At 42.1% G+C, this 21,213-nt stretch overlaps 2 long non-coding RNA genes across 2 annotated transcripts; one reads left to right on the top strand and one right to left on the bottom strand.

Moving 5' to 3' along the window:
- Positions 1–437: 437 nt before the first annotated feature.
- On the bottom strand, positions 438–12,754 carry LOC122458190. The gene is made up of 2 exons (XR_006278096.1): positions 12,582–12,754; positions 438–1,369 (listed from the first exon to the last, which is right to left on the bottom strand). It is a non-coding gene; the product is annotated as an uncharacterized LOC122458190 (long non-coding RNA).
- On the top strand, positions 8,127–19,485 carry LOC122458191. Its single transcript, XR_006278097.1, has 3 exons — positions 8,127–8,197; positions 9,305–9,306; positions 19,464–19,485. It is a non-coding gene; the product is annotated as an uncharacterized LOC122458191 (long non-coding RNA).
- Positions 19,486–21,213: the final 1,728 nt, after the last annotated feature.

Below are 21,213 nucleotides of genomic sequence, written 5' to 3'. Positions count from 1 at the left end.
GTTAATATAACTCCGGTAACTGAAGTATTGATTTGTGTCACAGCAAGATCACCCTCACATATTTACATTCATTTCAGTATCAAAAATGATGTGGTTATCTTTCTATACCAAAACAACGAGGAGTCTTGTGGCACCTTAAAGACTAACAAATGTATTAGAGCATAAGCTTTCGTGGGCTATGACCCACTTCTTCAGATGTATGGATACTAACATGGCTACCACTCTGAAACTCTTTCTATACCAGTGGTTCTCAACCTGTGGGCCGCTTGCAGCCCAATCAGCACAGAGCTGTGACCCATGTGACATCCTCAGGGCCATACAGGTAGTATTGGGTGTGGCCCAAAATGGTAAATAGGTTGAGAACCACTGCTCTATACTATAATCATGGGATATGTAACATTGTCTTTTATAGAGGTATTTGAGGCTCAATTAACTCCTAAGTTAGACTATGTAATGATATGACCATGCCCACAGAGAGTTTATGTCTGTTTGAAGATTACAAACATGAAATCACAGTCAATATCTTAACATTAGTCTCATGAACAATACTCCTCCCTCGGGAAAAGTTAATGGTTTTTGCAGGGGAGCACATCCATATCAATACCCCAAGAACTGTATTCCTCTATCAGGGAACACTGCACAGCTTTCTGTGTGTTCCTCCAAGATCCAGATTGGATTTTTCAGAGAGCTACAAAGAGACAGATCATAGGGACATCACCTAAGCATCCAGATCATTCAGTATAATCCTGATAAACCAAGTAACAATATTTATTGTAGCCATATTACCCTAAATGTTGGGATGGTTTGTCACTTTATTCCGGAGAATCTAGTCTCTCCATTAGAGAGTTTTAAACTACATAGTTCCCTTTCTCTCTTGCAAATTATGTTTCCCCAACACTGAAGGCAGTTCTGGGTAAGGTGGTTTAAATACCATATTTCCAGGGTGGGGTGGTTCTTCTTAACTGTAGTTCCCCTCCTCTTTGTAACAGCTCTGGAAGGACTTGAGTCTCTTGGTTACTTTCACCTGACTCAGTCATATAGTGTGGTCACATTTATCAGGCAAGAAGCAGTTCTATAGGTGCCATGCCAGCTATTTCATGACGTTCCATTTTGATTTCAGTGGAATTCCAGTAGAATGTGGCAATACCAATGTTGGAATGCTGATTCATTTAACTCTTGCCACTCACCTTCACAGGCAACAGATAGCTTCAGCATAAAAACAGGACAAGACAAATCATCGTTCCACATTCCAAAAATGCTGTCCACATTTGTATTCCTGACCTTGATGGAAGAAGCTTCCTGATAATCTCTTGGACTCCAGCTCCGCCTTCTGCCATTTAAATGTCTAGTTTCTGGACCATCTCAGCTCCTGAATGAACAGAGCTTCAGGACCACTATATTTACCTGCTGTTTAGGCTTTGTAACAATTCCACTGTTGAACCAGTGGAACTCCCAGATTGCCTTGCCTTCTGGACCACAACCATGGATGAATCACCTGAGCTCTGCCTCCTGTCTCTAGACAAGTTATTCATTTGGACAACCTCACATCACTAGAGCTACTTAAGTTCTTGCGCCTTTTAGGAGATCTCAGAAAAACTGTTTGGAGAGAGATGTGGATACATTTCTAGCATTCTACTGTCAGCTTTATTACAAATACTCTTCAGTATTATAGAGCTTCAAGCCTCTGGGCTATTATTATATAAGCTAGTGCGTTCTGTCTTCCAATATCTGTAAACAACCAATTTAACCCCATCCGTGGTTTATAATCCCTCACACATACTGTCTATTATCTTGCCTTCTAGAAACATTTATAATGAAAGATGGTTGTGAGGATATATAATTATGGTCTGTGGCAGGGGTAGTCAGTAGGTGGACTACGGGCAAAATCCAGACCGCCAGATGCTTTTGAATGGACCCCAAAATCTTTTCATTTATTTATTATTTTTTATTATTATTATTTTCTCTGGGGTCTTGACCTTGACTATACCTTGACCAAAAAATTTGGACCTTGACAAACAATAATTGACTACCCCAGTCTGTGGTAAAACATTTTTCTATGGCTTGTAAGGTGCAGAAATTAAGTTTTATCTCCTGTATAAAACTACGATCTCTTGTGTTTTTACCCCCAACATTGGGAATCACCTCACTGTGGTAATTGGGCTTTACTGCTGTTTAATTTCAGAAGCAGCAGGCTCAAAAACTCTTAGAACATGTTATATGGACAACGTGCCTATGTAAAATGTACATACCTCTGTGGTGTGCTTTAGCATAAAACTGAAAACTGAATGTAAAGGATGTCCTTTTCCTTGAACAGCCAAGCAGAAATATAATAAGGCTTGCCGTTGGCCAAAATTCAGAGTTATAAGAACTGGCTTGCTTCAGCCAAGTCCAAACAATCAGTAATGTGTGGGTCATTTCAGACATGTACCAGAGGAAAAGTCACTTTCACTCCACTCCAGCTCTCCATCCTCCACAGAGATCTTTCTTCTCTGATTCTGCCTGCCTTTAGGGCCTGGTCCAGCTCCCATTGAAGTCAATGGGAGTCTTTCCAGTGACTTCAATAGCAGCTGTGTCAGATCCATTGCATGGTGGGATATTTAATCAGTTCTCCAAGATGGCTCTGCCCTACAGATCTCTGCATTCAAGGCAGGCAGCTGTAATTCTTCCTCTAGCTAGGACAAGAAGTTAACCCTTCCTCTGCCATCCTCTGGACACACTCTATATACCTATAAAATCTGAAAAAGTTAGAAGAGCGGTTGTAGTCACTCTACTGTATCAACTACAGAATGGGCATTTCCAATATAGAATTGTTAATTTAATCCAGAGATAGATTCCAGTGAATCTTAGTTTTCCATAGGAAAAAAATGATTAGCACCAAATGGAGAAGTTGAAATGTACCACATCAGAACTAGATACAGAGAGAGGGATTTTTCACTACATCGTAATTTTTAATTTCAGCCATATTGAGCCCAGAAGGGGAACAAAAATTATACAGTTATTTAAATTATGAAAGATCCTACGTCACCTTAATGACAGCTCCGTATGCTGATTGAATAATTACGTATTTAATCATCCAGTCCTTGCCTGGCTTGACAAGAGGAGCTGGATTGTACAATAAATTCAGATGGCTATTTCAGAGTGGGATAGAGAAAAGAGCTGGGGACCAGGAGAAAGAGAGGTGCTCAAATCCTCTCAACTCACTTCCTTTTGTTATCAAAGCCTTCCCCACACTATTTATCTATTTTGTCTCTTTATTGTGTCCTGTCTTTCATGTAGATTGTGATTAGAGTTGCACAGAGAAAATTTAGTTTCATTCCGATTTGCAACAAAAAACAAAAATTTCAAAATTTTCCATAAAAGAGGATAGAGCTCTGACTCCAGGGCAGCCCCTGAGCTGCCCTAAAGCTGCAGACCATGGAAACCTTGGGGTCCCCAGGACTTCCGGACAGTCGCACTGGCTGGCTGCTCCAGAGCTGTAGATTTGAAGGCAGTCAGCAGGCTAGGTGCCTGTGTTGTGGCATCCACCCCACATGAGGCACAGCAGGTTAAGTGAGATCAATTAACCTGATAGGCTGCAACTGGGGAAGAGGAATAGGTGGGACTGGCATAAAGCCAGGAAAGTGGCAGCAGAAAGGGGCTACAGAGTTAGGTAGTCTGCAGGCACTCCCGGGGAAGATGGAATTTGAGCTGATAAACCCAGAGAGTGGGGGAGGCCAGGAGATAAGATCAGAGAAGCAGGAAAGATTCTAGGGAAACAGCAACAGAGTCTGGGAGCAATCAGATGATAGTTGCTGGACATAAGGAACCCTTATGAACCTGGAGAAGTGGATTGGCCCAGCTTCCCATATCAGCCACTGGGGAAGTGGCACAGACTGGGAAGAAGGGAAGACTGCCTGAAACAGCTGATCCAGTGGCACTCTGATATCCTGGAATGGGAGGATTGTACAGTAACCTGGCCAGAGGGCTATGTCACAAAGAGAGAGCACCTTGAGTCAGAGGGAGAGAGAGAGAGGCCATAGGGAGTGCGGATGAATGGAAGAAGGGGGTGTCAGACCTGGAAAGAGCTTATCCCTAGAGCGGCCAGAGGGAGATGTCCCATCGGTGAGTGAACCTTGTGACGCTGCCCCAGAGCTGTGAACGCTGGAAGACCTGAGGCACCCAACTCCAAGACAGTGCACCTGGCTGGCTGTATCAGGACCCTGGAAGCCTGAGGTGCCAAGGAACTGTGAGGCTGGCAGCTTGAGAGCTGACCCTCCCATGGTTTACAGGCTCCTGCCTCTCCCTCACCCCACCAGGTGGGCTGCTAAGGAGTTGGGCAGGTGAACTGGCAGGAAACCAGACAGGTTTCCAGCAGAAACCTGCTGGGAAGGCATGCTTCCATCATTACCCTGCCTGCTTTTCGTCAGACTTTCATCAAAATCGAAACATTCCACAGAACTTCTCAATTTAGACAAATTGGCACGCTCAGCAGAAAGATGTTCCATTGGAGGAATTCTAACCATCTCTAATTATGAGCTGTCCGGGGTAAGAACAGTCATCCTTATTCTTCATCTGCACATAGTGCCTAACTAACTGGGGCCCTGATCCTGGGCTGGGACTCCTAATACAAATAATACATAAATAATAAGACATGTTGCCTGTTTGCCAGTTCATGACTTACTTCAAAGCAAAACATGCATAAGGCTAAATTAAACCTTCCTAAATGTCAGCTTTCCCCTTGTTTAAAGTTCACAGACTAAGGACTGGATCCAGCAATATGATTAGGACATATCAAGAGGTGCTGAGCACCCTCAACTTCCACTGACTTCAATAGTAACTTGCAAAAATACACTGCAGGGGCCAAGACAGGGTGGAGCTGGAGTCTTCATAGAACTTTTTTCCTCATTTCCAGTTTCTGTGATTCTATTAAAATCCACAGTGAAACAGCTTTACGAGGCTTCACGAGTACCATCACAGGGACAAGACTTTATGGCGGCACATGTTAAAAATAACCAGGAGTAAGATCCTGTTCCTGTTTCTATAAAAGTTCTCCGGCTGATGATAAAAATGGGTAAATAATTTAACAAAATAATCTGATAGTACTAAATGTGGTACAGAGTCATTTATATTTAAAGAGATCGCTTAGCTAGAGAGAATTCATGAGAGAGACAGGACTCTTAGTTAATAAAAAAACATTTTCAAAAACATTAGCACAGTGCACACATAAGCCCCATGCCACCCCTTGCTCATGCTGAGTAGTTCCTTACTTCCAGAGTAGTCCCTTGATTTCAATGGGGCTACTCACAGAATTAATTTTTACTCAATTTGAGCAAGGGGGGTGGAATCTGGTCCTCTGTAACTAGGGCCCAAACTGCATTTAATTACACAGGTGCAAGTCTGGCTGGAGGCAGGAGAGAAGTCAGGGGCCATTGCCATTAAGCTAGCTATCTGAACACAGGAACGAGTCATGATGCCTGAGCTCTGTCACTGATGCTCCCTGACACTCTAACACTGACTCCCCCTGTGGCCCTTGGCAAGTCACTGTTGACCAAATTTTCAAACATGCCCACTAATAATGCTTTTGGGTACTGACCTTGGGGCCTTGACAGCCTGATTTTCAGAGGCGCTGACCACTTGGAGCTCCTATTGACTTTCAATGGAGTCCTGGATGCTCAGCCCATCTAAAAACCAGGGCCTACCTGTCTTGAGTTGGAAATCCAAACATTGGGGCACACACAATTAGTGGGCACTTTTGAAAATGTTGGCTTTAACCTCTCTGCCTCAGTTTCCCCAACTTACCTACAATGCAGGAATGTTCTGAGGATTAATTTAAAATGTTTGGAAACATTTAAAAAATGTAAAGTATTATTTCAGTGCCAATTAGTAGTAATATGTATGTTCTTTCAGCTGGTTAGTGTATCCCTATATTCCTCATTCTTAACCCTAGGGGGGAAATATGTAAATAAAACCAAAATTGTGTTTTATGTCTGCTGTAATCCATTCCGTATAATTTTAAGATGTTTCAAACTTTAATGCATTATTTAATAGGCTTTCATATCCTTATTTCATTAGACAAACTGCTTCTATAATTAAATCTATAAATATGGAATTTTGGGGTTCCGGGTAGCTTGTAGAAATGTTTAATAGAGAACATTTCCTACTACTATAATTTTTCTAACAAAGAGATGGTCTTTAAATATGGATCACAAAAACAAGGCTATAGTTAGCTTGCTTGAGGCAGCACTGCCGTTGGAATGAGTAGGCACTCTGATAGCACATCTGATGTAGTCATCTGTGTTGTGACAAAGCTGTCAAAACAGCAGTTAAGAATATAGAAAGAATTAGTAAGTTAGCTCAGAGCAGAGTGAGAGGAAGTGACCTTTGATTTTATGCTACCAGTTATGCAAGCCATAACTGAAGTCAAGTTACAGAAAATACAGAATGTTTACACTGGAGGCAACAGCCATGGAGCTCTTTAGTGCAACTGGCTTTTGGGGATGTTTTGGTAGGAGATAGATAGGTCTATATATATAAATGGGCATATTTTATGTTGATGTGTGGCATTTCCACGCCCATAATAACTGCCTATCAAAATAATTAATATATTAAAGAACCAGAGAAACATGCAAAAATAGTGCCTCTGTAGCATACCATACCATATCCTATTTTAGGATCTGAGCCCACTGAAATCAATGGTAGTCTTTGCAGTGACTTCAGCTGACTTTGGATCAAACCAATGAGGTTGAACTAGACGGAAATAAAAGAGAGCTCTCCTGCGCTCTGCCCACAAACCGATCTCCATTGATCTGAGATGCTACAACAGGGGTGGCCAACCTGTGGCTCCAGAGCCACATGCGGCTCTTCAGAAGTTAATATGCGGCTCCTTGCATAGGCACCAACTCTGGGGCTGGAGCTACAGGCACCAACTTTCCAATGTGCCGGGAGGTGCTCACTGCTCAACCCCTGGCTCTGCCACAGGCCCTGCCCCCACTCCACCCCTTCTGGCACCCTCCCCTGAGCCTGCAGTGCACTTGCTCCTCCCCCTCCCACCCGCCCCAGAGCCTCCTGCACGCCACGAAACAGCTGATCAGGAGGTGTGGGGAGGGAGGGGGAGGCGCTGACTGGCAGGGCTGCCAGTGGGTGGGAAGCGCTGGAAGCAGGGGGGAGGGGAGCTGATTGGGGGGGCTGCTGACATATTAATGTGGCTCTCTGCCAATGTACATTGGTAAATTCTGGCTCCTTCTCAGGGTGGCCACCCCTGTGCTACAAGATGCCACTTAGCAGAGGATTGTACAGCTCTTTGTAAGAGCTATCCCTTTGTTTCTTGTGTGCTTTGATCAGTGCTGAAAGAGTTAACATGGTCAACATTTACAGTATGATAACTATTTTCAGAATTAAAGAAGCAGCACACACCTCTTAGATATTGTTTCAGGCAGTCTGCAGACTCAGGCATCATTATACCAGTTTATGCGCAGTTCACATGTTAACTCTTTGCATTCATAAAAGCTTAGAGACAACTTTTTAAATGAAATTTTGGATTCTGGGGCACAAGATGGCAGTTTTAAATAAGGTACCAGCTCAATCAGCTGTTGCAAACTGGCTTATCTTCACCCCACCAAAGATCGTGGTGTCTGGATGTATGGGTTTGCAAAACCACTGAGTCTGATGCAAAGCCCATTGAAATCATCTTTCCATTGACTCCAGTAAGCTTTGGATTAGGTCCAATGCATGTTACTGTAAAATTATTAGAAGCCCTCCTTTCATCATTGTTCAGCCTTTTATGTCCCATCTAAAATATTTCCTCTTGTCTATTTTTACATTTGTTACTCATTTTTCAAGAGAAATGCAAAGAACAAACAAAACCAATGCAGAAAGGAAGACCTTTAAATTAATGTAATGAACATATTACTGATCTGAGGATGAAGGACTGCAAGTATAAAAATGTTTTGCTTTATCACTTTTGTTTCTGGGATTTCCCGTCTGCCCCCTCCACACACATCCTCTTTTTCTTTAATCTGGACACAGGAAAGGTCTTGTGCATGACCATTAATTCCGAGTGTACTAGTTACAAATGCAGACTCTAACCCTGCAATGCATTGCATGTGAACAGACTGCTGAGTCCTTGGACAGCCCCATTGACTTCAGTAGGTCTCCATGCAAAATCAACAGTCCACCTGCACACAATGAATTGCAGGATTGGGGCCATAATCTAAAAGATGTTGCTTTACTGTCACAATAGCATCAATGCATCCATGGGACACTACATTTGAATGTAATTTTTTGCCATTCTGGAGGTGACATATTTATTTCCTCCATCAGAACTGTGTTTTACCACTTAATCACCCATCCTGAATACACTGGCGGTATGTTAGTTTTTCATATAGATGCATCCATACCCATTTCTTGGTGTTTGCTGGATGATGTAATTTCTGCCCTAATTCTAGGATACAGACTTTTGGAGAAGGGCAGATATTTACATTCAGAAATATAGACTGACCTTTGTATGTATTCCAGTATTTTGTAACTTGTTGAGGGGGGAAAATTGATGTGGGACCAGTGAGCTGATGGTTGGTGGCACCTGCAGTATTTAGTAAATTTAGCTAACCCTACAGTACGTATTCTAATGTCCAGCTAAATCTGTTTTAGATTTTGTTCCAGAAAATTTAGAGAGATAATGAATTGAATGTATCCAACAGTCTGCCTTTTCTTCCTAATATTCTTCTTACAGTGAGAGATCAGTGTTGCCAACTCTTGAGATTTTACTGCAAGTCTTGTGATATTTGGTCTTTTTATTCTAAAGCCCCAGCCTCCTGAAATCAAGAGAATGTACAAGAAACTCAGCTTTCATTTTAAAAAGGTACATTTCTAGCTCTGCTGGTTGAGGAGAAAAGCTTGAAAACATGAACGCAGTGCATCCTAAAGGCTCCCAAACCAGAAGGCAAATAAAAGAGTCTAAATTTATTACTTTTTAAAAAATTCACATTGTTGAATGCTGGGGTTGGCAACACTGCCTCCTTCTCTTGTTGTTTTCTTTGCATCTTCAATGTTTAGGTGGGCCTCCTCTGAAAGGTGCCAAACAGCTAACCCCCCATGAAATCTGGTCTTTTGTGTGCTTTTACCCTATACTATACAGATTTCACAGGAGAGACCAGCGTTTCTGAAATTGGGGGTCCTGACCCAAAAGGGGGGTCACAAGGTTATTTTAGGGGGGGCACAGTGTTGCCATCCTTACTTCTGTGCTGCCTTCAGAGCTGGGTGCTGGAGAGCAGCGGCTGTTGGCCAGGCACCCATCTCTGAAGTCAGCGCCCCTCCAGCAGCAGCGCAGAAGTCAGGGTGGCAATACCGTACCAAGCCACCCTGACTTCTGTGCTGCTGCTGGCGGTGGCTCTGCCTTCAGAGCAGGGTTCCCAGCCAGCAGCTGCCGCTCTCCAGCTGCTCAGCTCTGAAGGCAGCGCCACCGCCAGCAGTGCAGAAGCAAGGGTAGCAGCACCGCAACCCCCTCTACAATAATCTTGTGAACCCCCCCCCAACTCCTTTTTGGGTCAGGACCCCTACAACTACAACATCATGAAGTTTCAGATTTAAATAGCTGAAATCATGAAATGTACAATTTTTAAAATCCTATGACCGTGAAATTCAAATGGCCTGTGAATTTGGTAGGGCCCTAGACATAATCAGTTCATTTATTCTATCTAGTAATAAGAGAAGGAGGAGAAAACTCACAAGGTATCCCAGCCAAGGTATCTAAAAGGAATACTGATGGCTACATTAGTGCTTGCCTGGCTTCAGAGACATAGGGAAAGTTTGGTATCACAGAAGGTCAGACTAGACAATCACAATGGTCCCTTTTGGCCTTGGCATCTATGAAGGTTGACCTAATGCTGGTTCAAATGGGAAAGGATCCCATATGTTCCTCATTTCTGCAGACATGGAATTTGCAATGGAATTCTTTCCTTGCTACAGAATGTGTGTCAGAATCTAAGCTTCCTTTTAATATTTATCCCGGCAGTTCTAAAACAAATGCAAATTCCATAAAAAACCCCAACAACACACAAACAAAAACAATGAGGAGTTCGGTGGCACCTTAAAGACTAAGAGATTTATTTGGGCATAAGCTTTCGTGGGTAAATATGCCTGCATCTGTAATTTTCACTCCATGCATCTAGAAAAGTGGGTTTTTTACCCACGAAAGCTTATGCCCAAATAAATCTGTTAGTCTTTAAGGTGCCACCGAACTCCTCGTTGTTTTTGTGGATACAGACTAACACAGCTACCCCTCTGATACAAACGCAAAATTCACACTGGAGTTCACTCCACGAACATATTAATTAGTAGCTTAAATTTGACTCACATTCCCCATGGCAGGTTTATAAAAAAGGTTTCAGAACAAAGGAGAAACATGTAGGACCAAATCCATATTCTGACCCATTTTTAAACATCAACACAAATCTTTCACAAAACAAAAGTCATCTCTATCTACCAAGTACGCAAAAAAGTAGAGCTCCTTCAAAATGATCATCGATCTACTGTGGTTTTTTATTATTTTCCAAGCATTTTTAACATATCAAGATAACTCGGGACACTGAAAATACTGATGCAACCTTAGCTATGGCCTTACAACTGCTCCTCCATGTTTCTAGCCATCAGCAGCTTTATCTGATTTTTGAAAATCTTATTTGGTTTCTGGTGTAGTTCACAAGGCACTTTCTTTGGGATTTTGGATAAAAGAGACTACTATGTATTAGACATGCATACACATATTTAGATAGAAAGACAAGATTTTTAAAAATGGGAAGCTAAAGTCAGGCTCCTAAATCTACACTGTGGCACCTAAGTGCCCTGGTTGTCAAGAGCACTGAGCACCCACTAGCTCCCACTGGAGCCTGACTTTAAGTGCTTTTTTGTGTGTGTTTAACTCTTGGTCACACATACATAGATATATACAAAATCTGTAAACCTCTGGGAAGTCACAATTTGATCAGAAATTGTGGACTTTGTTAGGAATTCCATAGGAAGATGTGACTATAACATTAGCTCTCTCCACAGTGTTAGAAACATGAGATGTAAAATAAAATTTTGGGACTAATACACTTTATGCCAAACTTCACCATCCAATCACAACCCATCCCATGTCCACTTCACCACCTGACTTTTCTTTATATGCATTGCGTTTAGACTGCAAGCCATTTGGTCAATGACCTTGTCTGCTTTCATGTCTCTAAAGCACCTAGTTGGCAGCAGAAATAACTAACTAGTAATAATTATAGATAAGGCTGCGAGTCTGTCATGGAGGTCATGAATTCCATGACTTTCCGGGACCTCTGGGACTTCTACAGCAGCGGTGTGGCTGACCCCGGGCCCACCATACCCGCCACTGCTCGGGCAGCCCCAGGCAGCTTGACCCACTGGACACCGCAGCAGCAGCGGTCCCAGAGCAGCCATGGGGCCCCAGGCAGCCCCCTCCCCACAGAGCAGCTGGGGCACCTCGGGCAGTCCCCCTTCCCCTGGAGCAGACGGGCTGCCTGCTCCCTCTGGAGCAGTAGTGGGGCCCTGGACCGCCCCCACAGAGCTGCAGCAGTGCCCTGGAGGCCCCCAGAGCACCTAAGGTTCAGTCAGAAGTATTTATAGTAGAAGTCACGGACAGGTCATGGGACTGTGCTTTTTGTTTATTGCCTGGGACCTGTCCCCAACTTTTACTAAAAATACCCATGATTAAAACATAGCCTTAATTATTAGACATTTTGGGTAAAACTTTCAAAGGAGTTTAAATGATTTACAACCCTAAGGCCCATTTTCAAGGGTGGCTTAGGTACAAGGATGACTATTATGGGGTCACCCCCTCATGGCATCAAGTGACCCTGTAGCACACCTGCCTCAGTTTCCCCTCTCCAGCATTTTCCATCTCTCCCAGGGGCCTCCGTGGCTCAGCCCTGCAGCTGGGTCACTTTCAGAGTTCAATCCTCTTTCAGGCTACTCCAACTCCAAAATAAACACCATCTTTGACAACAGTCCCAAGTTAACATAATAAAAATTTCTTCTGCCTCTCCTGGTCTTCAATCACACTCTACTTAAACTAGTGTTTCTTACCATTTATCAGCTCTCAAGCCTTTTCCTCCACGGGGACCTTTCCTTATTCCAGAGTCAGGTTATCGTTCCCCTATCTCCCCTGGACTGGGAAAAGTCAGCCATCACTTCCTCCTGTCCATCAGTTGCCTGTTCTTCATTCCCAATCCCAGAGCTCCCTCCCTGGGGCCTAGCCTTTGTTCCAGGACCCACTACAAGTGCCGGCTCCGCTCCTGTAGCTTTCCCTCAGGTCCCCCTCTGCTGGGCTTCCTCCCTTTTTAAGTCCTACGGCTACCACAGGTGTGGCAGGTTGGGACTAACTGAACAGGGCTCACTAGCCCAGGCTTCCAAGCTCCTAAAGGGATAAGCCACCTTGTTACAGAAACAATGGGGCTTACACTCCATGGTCACTTGGGCACCTTTGAAAATGTTCTCTCTTAGGCCTGGCCTACACTGCGGGGGGAGGGGGAGTGTCTAAGTTACGCAACTTCAGCTACAAAAATAGCATAGCGGGCATCGACGTACTTAGAGCTACTTACCGTGGTGTCTTCACTGAGGTAGGTCAACTGCTGCCGCTCCCCCGTTGACTCCGCCTACGCTTCTTGCTCCGGTGCAGTACCAGAGTTGACGGGAGAGCGCTTGGCAGTCGATTTATTGCGTCTTCACTAGATGCGATAAATCGACCCCCAGTGGATCGATTGCTCTGCCGTAAGTGTAGTTTCACACTGGCAAGTTTCTGTGCAGTAAAGCAGCTTTCTGCGGTGTAACTCCCAGGTGTACACACTGCCAGACCACTTTCTGTGCAGAAACTCCTCAATTGCAGCCTTGCAAAAATCGACCTCGACGAGAATTGTAAACCTTACAGTGCAGAGGCTCCGGCGCTGTATTGGCAGTGTAAACACATTACAGCACAGAAAGCAATCAACTGGCCTCTGAAAATGTCCCATAATCCCTCAAGTGGCTGCTCTTCTCATTGTTTTGAATTAAGCTAGCTGCCCTGGAAACATGCACCCCTCCCCTTTCAAAGCTCTGTTTCTGACAGCCCTTGCGTGCTGTGCTGATCTGCTCTGGGACACAAAGCAAACCATTAATGTGGAATGCTTGTGCTGTTGAACACAGAGGCCGAGGTGTGTGTGTGTTGATTGCTGCCTGCCGCTGTCTGAACTTACAAGACAGCATGCTGACGCACTGTCTGTCCCCCAAAACACACACTCTCTCTTCCCTCGTCCATACACATACACACACATACACTCTCTGTTACACACTCTCCCCACCTCCACTTCAGTTGAAAAGCAGCTAATAATGTAGTAGGATGCCCATGGAACAATGCCCATTGGGAAACCTGCATCATGTGACACTGCGCCTGCCCCATGAGGCATTGCAAACCCTTCCCAAAGCACCCTGCGGCCAATTGCACGGTGGGATAGCTATCACAATGCACTGCTCTCTTTGTTGTTGCAAGAGCTGCTAACATGGATGCGCTCCACAGTCAGAAGGAACACAGTATGGACACGCAACAGCGGTTTAATTCCAGCGCTTTAATAAAAGTGGTATTATTGGATTAAAGTAATAATTAATTAATACATTTCTGTTATGGGAAAATGTGAGAAAGAATGATTCCAGAACAGACCCCGGATTTGGCCTGACCATTAGAAAGAAATATGTCTCTCAGCCAGCCTGCTGAGTCTGTGCTAATTGAAACATGCCTATCAATTTACAAATCTGTGTTAATTGTAGGAGAACATCCTGAGACAGAAAGTCTGTTCTAAAGTGATAAAATAACCATTAAGGACAGCTGTTGTTACAACTCTGTTTTCTGGAGCTCAGGAATAAGATTTGTTAAGCACTCCCACCCCCGCTTGCATTCCTATCTTGCTTGTTTTCTTTTTATATGTATCAAGTAGTATGAATGGGCTTATTGAAGTCTGTCATGCCCCAATTATTTTAGAATGGTTATGTTCAAGAATGAATAGCTAATAAAATGTAAATGTAATAAGAAAATATGTTAAGTGAAATAGTGTGTGATTGCGGATGTACGTTTGGATGTGTAAAAAAAGATTGAGGTGCCAGCCTTAAAATAAGAAAAACAACTATTCAGGATCATTTGGCCGAAGAATGTGCTGGGTGAGATGGCCCGATAACCCAGAGGGCACACCAGAATCCACCCACAATTGCCCCAAGGACAGGGGAGGCCAAAGAACAAGGTAACAACAAGCCGTCGCTGCTGTGCCATCTGCGTGATTGCTTATCACTTCAAACGTGAGAACAGCATGACAAGGCAAACCCCATAAACTTGTATGAGGATGAATCCCTATTTAGATGGACCCTGAAGTCTGAGGACTTTGGGTCTGGATTTGCAACCAACTTCCAGGAGCATCGGATGTGCATCTGACAAGGCCCTGCTCCATCCTCGTGTTCAGGCCGCCTAGCCAGTGACTTGGCACGAGCAACCCCTAGGCTGGTAACTATTGCAGAACTTGTGTGTGTGTGAATGGAATGTTATAACTATAACTGATTGTTTACTCTGATTCTTTCTGTATTCACAATAAACGTGGCATATTGCCTTATCCCCTGAATAAAATCCTGTTGGCTTTTATTTTCTAAATATAACAATATAACTTGTTGCGCAGAAACTTGCCACTGCAGACATACCCTTTGTTTCAGTTTCTATTCCCTGAGCCTCTTTCTAATCACGGCCACCTGCAACCCAATTTGTGGAGGAAGGGGAAGCCCGGCATGCACACACTAGTTCAAATTGGCAAAAAGGGATATATATTCAAAATCAAAAGAAGTGAGTTATGAGACCCTGGTGAACTGATCAGATTGTTACATTTGTTGTAAAATGTCTACCATGTCCAAATAGTTCTATGTCAGTTAGAACAAAATACTGACTTCAAAAACAAATAATTAAAAAATGTAATAGAACTAAGAGAAAAGAGACCGGATACAGGCAATGGAAGGAATGTGGACTGTGTAAAATTGTACCACCCAAGCTTTAAATAATATCAGTAACTATGCAGTACAAATTTACATCCAGCAAACACAGATGTAACGTGAAATATTTAAACTAAGGCTGTTTGAAAATGTTTTGTCAAAACTGTTTTTTTGACCGAAAATTGGGTTTTTTACTAACTTGGTGTTTTTCACAAGTGTCTGCTTTATACAGAAAATGTTGATTTTTCATCAAAAGCCAAATGCCCAAAAACCAAGTATCTCAGTTTGGCTCTCCTGCAATGGTAACTCATGTCAGCTGTAGTTTGGCATGTCCCCATTCTCCTGTGGGCCAAGCTCCCCAACTGGACTACATCGCCCCTGATACATCAAGGCCAAGGACTTCCCATAATGATATCACCTCCTCTTACCATGAGAGGAAGTTGTCGTACATCATGGGAGATATAGAAGAGTTCCCATGAAGAACTACAGCAGCATTTCCAAAGCAAAATATTTCAGTTTTCAGTCAAAATATTTCAGGGATTTTTTTGTTTTTTGGTGAAAAAACAATCAAACTTTTCCATGGAAAATTTTGACAAAATTTGTGTTTTGTTTTTCCATCAAAATTTTCCGTGGATTAAAAAAACCCAACCTATTTCCCAATCAGCTCTAAATTTAAACAAATGAATAAACAGTTTGAAAAAAGGAAGACAGTGGCTTTGAGCCACTGCCCACATTGTGGAGTTGCAAAAGCCTGGGCAGCTATCAAGAAGACATCCTGGCATTTCAACATACACATATGATGGTATGGAAGTTTGGTAATCCTCTGAAACCTTGATGAGAGAGCAGAGTGTGACACAGGGCCAGAAACATTTAAGCATCCTGCAGGATAAATGATCCAGAGTCAACCATTAGAGACATATTAGAAAAGTATGTGAATGGTAATTAGGACCACTCCATGCTAGATAGGCTAGAACTTTGAAATGCAAACCTGTATTGTTAGAGAACTAAAGGTGATACTAATTGTATCGTGTTAGATGTTAGCCATGTAAACAGAGAGTTCCTGTCTGTCACTATAGGTATTGATTGAGAGGTCAAAAGGAAATATTAACATTTAAATAAACTGTTTCAGAGTAGTAGCTGTGTTAGTCTGTACCTGCAAAAAGAAAAGGAGTACTTGTGGCATCTTAGAGACTAACAAATTTATTTGAGCATAAGCTTTCGTGAGCTACAGCTCACTTCATCGGATGTATGCAGTGGAAAATACAGTGGGGAGATTTTATATACACAGAGAACATGAAACAATGGATGTTACTATACACACTGTAACGAGAGTGATCAGGTAAGGTGAGCTATTACCAGCAGGAGAGAAAAAAAACTCCAATGAGAGACTGCTGAATTGGAATTAATTTGCAAACTGGACACCATTACTTTAGGCTTGAATAAAGACTGGGGGTGGATGTGTCATTAGACAAAGTAAAACTATTTCCTCATGTTTATTCCCCCCCCACACACACACACACTGTTCCTCACACATTCTTGTCAATGGCTGGAAATGGCCCGCCTTGATTATCACTACAAAAGGTTTTTTTTCTCTTATGCTTATGCTCATATAAATTTGTTAGTCTCTAGAGTGCCACAAGTACTCCTTTTATTTAAATGAACTGTAACCATAGTAATATCACAGTAGTCATCTCTCTTTGAAATGTATAGCACATCACTTGAGAATGGTGGAAAACGGGCAATTGACTTATGTTAATCCATAGAGCTAATTACTGGTGATGCTTAGGAAATAGGTGAAATAGGTCTATTTCAAAGTCCCCATATTGCCTATTGTTCTCCTGAGGACGCCAACCTGTCAAAGAAGACTTGAAACTGTATAAGAATATCTGGGATCCTGATCCTTTTCATCTCAGACCTGCTTGATGCTTCATGCAGGGGAAGAGTAAGTCATAAGACTGAGATCTCCAATACTAACCTGGAATCACCGTGAATATAAACATTGGACTATAACCTCTGAACTATTTCTGAAAGAACTCTTTGCAACTACAAAGCTCAACATCTCTACTATGAATCTGAATCTCAAGAACTGTACTCATGTCTATATGTATACTGATCTTTTAACCAATGCTCTATCTTTTCTTTTTTAATAAATTTTGGTTTAGTTAATAAGAATTGGCTGTAAGTGTGTATTTGAGTAAGATCTGGAATATTCATTAACCTGGGAGGTAATGAATCTGATCCTTTGGGATTGGTAGAATTTTCCTATATGATGAATAAGATTTTCAGTAATCTTCATCATATTTGACTTGGGTGTCTGGGTGGGGGCCTAAGGCTGGGTTGCTTTAAGGGAACTGTGTTGTTGGCTTCTGGGTGACCATGAGGTATTACAGAAGCTGTTTTGTGCTGGCGTGGTAAATCTAAGTATTAGAATATCCACCAGCTTTGGGGATTGTCTGCCCCATTCTTTGCAGTTCACCCAGAATAACTCCAGTGTGGTCCCCTGGTCACAGTAACCTTCATGAGAGAGCAGAGCATGTGTGACTCACTCTGTAACACAGCACTGATCTTAGACTGACAGGGAGTGCCCCTTGCACACATGATAGTGGGGCCCTTATTCTTAAAGGTGACGTTGATAGAGAACAGTCTTATAGTTATATAAAATTACATACCTCCTGGGGCTGAATCAAAATTGTAAATCCAAATAACACCCCTTCATCCTAAACTTTGGGAAATTTTGGATCTGACCTTTGCATCAGGGGCTAATTTCTATTTAAAATGGAAAGATACTAGGGGAAAATTGCAAGACAGAATATGCTAAATAGAAAAAGAAGAATGGAGATCTTTTTCAAGCTTTTAAGAAGGCTTTAAAAATGGAGAGTCCAAAAATAAACAAATAAATAAATACATTAAAAAACTTTGAGCTTCATGATACTGTCCTTTTGGAATCTCCAAGATAATTAATGTGCCACACTTGCAAAGATGTGCCGTATAAGAGAGTAGGAGTTTCTGCTATGGCATTTCATAAGTGATGCACACTGAAGAATGAAGTCTAAACTGAGAGAGTGTTAAAGAGATGAAATGTTAAAATAATTCTTGATAACCATACTTACCACTTACAGAATTCTTTACATCCACAAAGCACTGTATGAACATTAACTCATTATGGAAGGTATACAAATATATATGAAAATATGCTGACTTTGGCTGCAACATTATCCTGACCTCACACTCAATAAAAGAGGTACAGTATGTTGCAACAACTCAAAAATGACAGCTTTCTAGAACAAACTGAAAAATATGGTGGTGTTAAAGAGACACACTGGTGAATCTAAAAGCCATAAACATCTGTCATGGAAAACTTGTAAGTCTATGTTCAATTGTGTCCATAACTTAGGATATTAGATTCTAATCTCTTAAACAAGGGTTTCCACCACCAGTTAAGCATGCGACTACTTAGTCTTGATTAGTCAGGGCAAAGTTGTAACTACAGTGCTTTAAATGTTCAGCAAAGTCTGTTGATGGCAACATATTGCTTTAATACTTTTATCTTTAACTCTGAACCAGAGAAATGTGATGCAGCCCCTCAGAATAGCTAGTTTTCTCTCATAGCAGGGGCTGAAAGGATGACATGGACAGTAAAAATTATTATTAAAATTAGTTATGTAAAATAACACACTGGGAGCGTGAAAGAGCTGAATTAGAAATGATGTAGAGCAGGGAGGTTACTAGGGGGATTTATTTGGATGTTGGACATTTCTTAGTAAAAGTTCAGCCAAAACAGAGACTATGTTCAAGTTTACAGAGTGAGGAAAATAAGCAGAGAGCCTCTCCTCATCACAACATGAGAGCGTGTTAAGAAGCAGGTCCTGCTTTCGTATCACGTCCACAAGGCTGTAGTTTGTGCATTCAGGAGTGAGCGTGGTTCTCACTAACTACTAGTGTGTATGGCCTAGAGGATAAAGTAGCATCTCTGCTCCCCTTGATGAACTGGCCAGGACATGATTTGGTCCTGTAATATATTTGTACAATATTATTGCCCCAATGCTAGTCCTTACACAGGTTAAGCCCAACATCTTAAATTGCAACCCACGCTAATTCTTAAATGGAAATGAAACAGCAAGTATGAAAACTAACCAGCTGTAGTACATGTTACTATCAACTACACCTTTTTTATTTCTGGGGGAAATTAGAGGAGACTTGACTATGTTTTTCTGCACCTTAGGAAGGGAATGCAATGACAGACTGAAAAAGTTTTAAAATCACCTGGCCTCTGGCCATAGTGAATATAATAGTGACCTTATATGGATACTTTTTCTCCCACCAGTGGACCCCTCGACACTTTAATTAATATACATAAAATAAGTTTGATATCTGCAAGTGGAGGGGAGAAAAAGCTGTTTAGCAGCATACAGAAGTTCTACATAACAGTTTGGGACAGATACTGAAGAATTCTATGGTATCCAGGTGAAACTAAAAGGATATGACAGGTTTCAGAGTAGCAGCCGTGTTAGTCTGTATTCGCAAAAAGAAAAGGAGTACTTGTGGCACCTTAGAGACTAACACATTTATTAGAGCATAAGCTTTCGTGAGCTACAGCTCACTTCATCGGATGCATTTGGATGAATGCATCCAAATGCATCCGATGAAGTGAGCTGTAGCTCACGAAAGCTTATGCTCTAATAAATGTGTTAGTCTCTAAGGTGCCATAAGTACTCCTTTTCTTTTTAAAAGGATATGGTTATCTGTATTACTGTGACAACCAAGGGCACCAACCAGGATCAGGGTCACTGAGTTAGATACGAAGTACAAGCACATAGTAAGAGGTGGTTCCCACGTTGAACAGCTTACAAATATCATATGCAAATATTACGCAAGTCAGAATTAGGATACAGGCTTTGCACCTCTATATTTACAAAAGTATAATTGGACCTTTGATGACCATATGGTCAATACTTTTGTTTTCTATTTCATTGACAGCACCTCCAATTGTGCCTCCTATCATGATTCTGGGCCATTGGTTCACTAACAATTTAGGCCCTGATTCATCAAAACCCTTAAGGTGGCACTGAGCATTCTCTCTCCAAGGTGCTTGGCTGATTGGTTTTTGCTCACATGCTTGGGATCTGATAGTCATATGTGGGATCAGGAAGGAATTTTTCACCATGCCAGATTAGTAGAGAACTTTGGGTGTTTTTTACCTTCCTCTGTAGTGTGTGGGAGCAGGTCACTTGCCAGGATTATCTGGGTATGTCTCATTGAACCAATTATCTGCCATTGCAGAAGCCTTGAGCACTGGTATACCTCACCCAGTCCTACGCTCTTCTTGTGGCACGTAATAGTCTAGTCTCCTATGGATTGTAACACTTTGGTCTCATTTGGTTGTTGGGTTTAGTGTGGTTTAGTGTACTGTTGGTGGCCTGTGATATACAAATCAGACTAAATGATCTAGTGTTCCCTTCTAGCATTAAACTCTATAACACATGCCTAACCTTCTGCACATGCTTAAGTGCAGTGATGAATTTGGGGCCATAAGAAGGAGTACCACCTACTGAACCAAACCACTGTTTTCTGCAATGTTCTTTAAAAGCTCGCTATCTGTTTATTGATCCAACCTGACACAGTTTAGTTTGTAAGACCCTACAAGAGCACATCTTCTTAGTGAGGTATGGCAGCAGGGAGTATAAAGATATTTAATCAGTATAACCAGATAAAAGATATAAAATTCTGTTGTTTACCAGAAAAACAAAGTATTTATGCACAAGGTGCTTTTGGTTCATCTATTTCCATGGTCAGTTCTAGTTTGATCTACAGGATTGCAGAGTAAAGCCAAGTGGTCCTACCCAAGATGGAAGGCTACATGAAATTGTAACACCTCTAAAACATTGCTCTAGCTCATTAAATTAAGGTTCTCAAGCTGTGGTCTATGGCCACTGGTGGCCTGTGGAGAACTGGCTGGTGGTCTGCAGGGAGTTGACAGGTCATATGGGGCTGGTACTCCTAATCTCTAAATGCATTTTAGCAGCTAAAGACACCTAGAATATATATTAAATGCTATCCTAAAAATATTATCTTTCAATGTAAGCAATTGCTGTCATTAACCCAGGAGCTTGGGGTAAAATCCTGTCTCCACTGAAGTCAATGGTAAAACTCACTTTGACTTCAATGGGGTCAGGATGTCACTAATTATGAGACTATGAATGTCCACATCAATTATGACTGGGCCATCCATAAGACAAG

Source organism: Dermochelys coriacea, chromosome 11 (genome assembly GCF_009764565.3).
Source record: "Dermochelys coriacea isolate rDerCor1 chromosome 11, rDerCor1.pri.v4, whole genome shotgun sequence".
NCBI lineage: Eukaryota > Metazoa > Chordata > Testudines > Dermochelyidae > Dermochelys > Dermochelys coriacea.
This window is presented reverse-complemented; position numbering and strand designations above follow the sequence as displayed.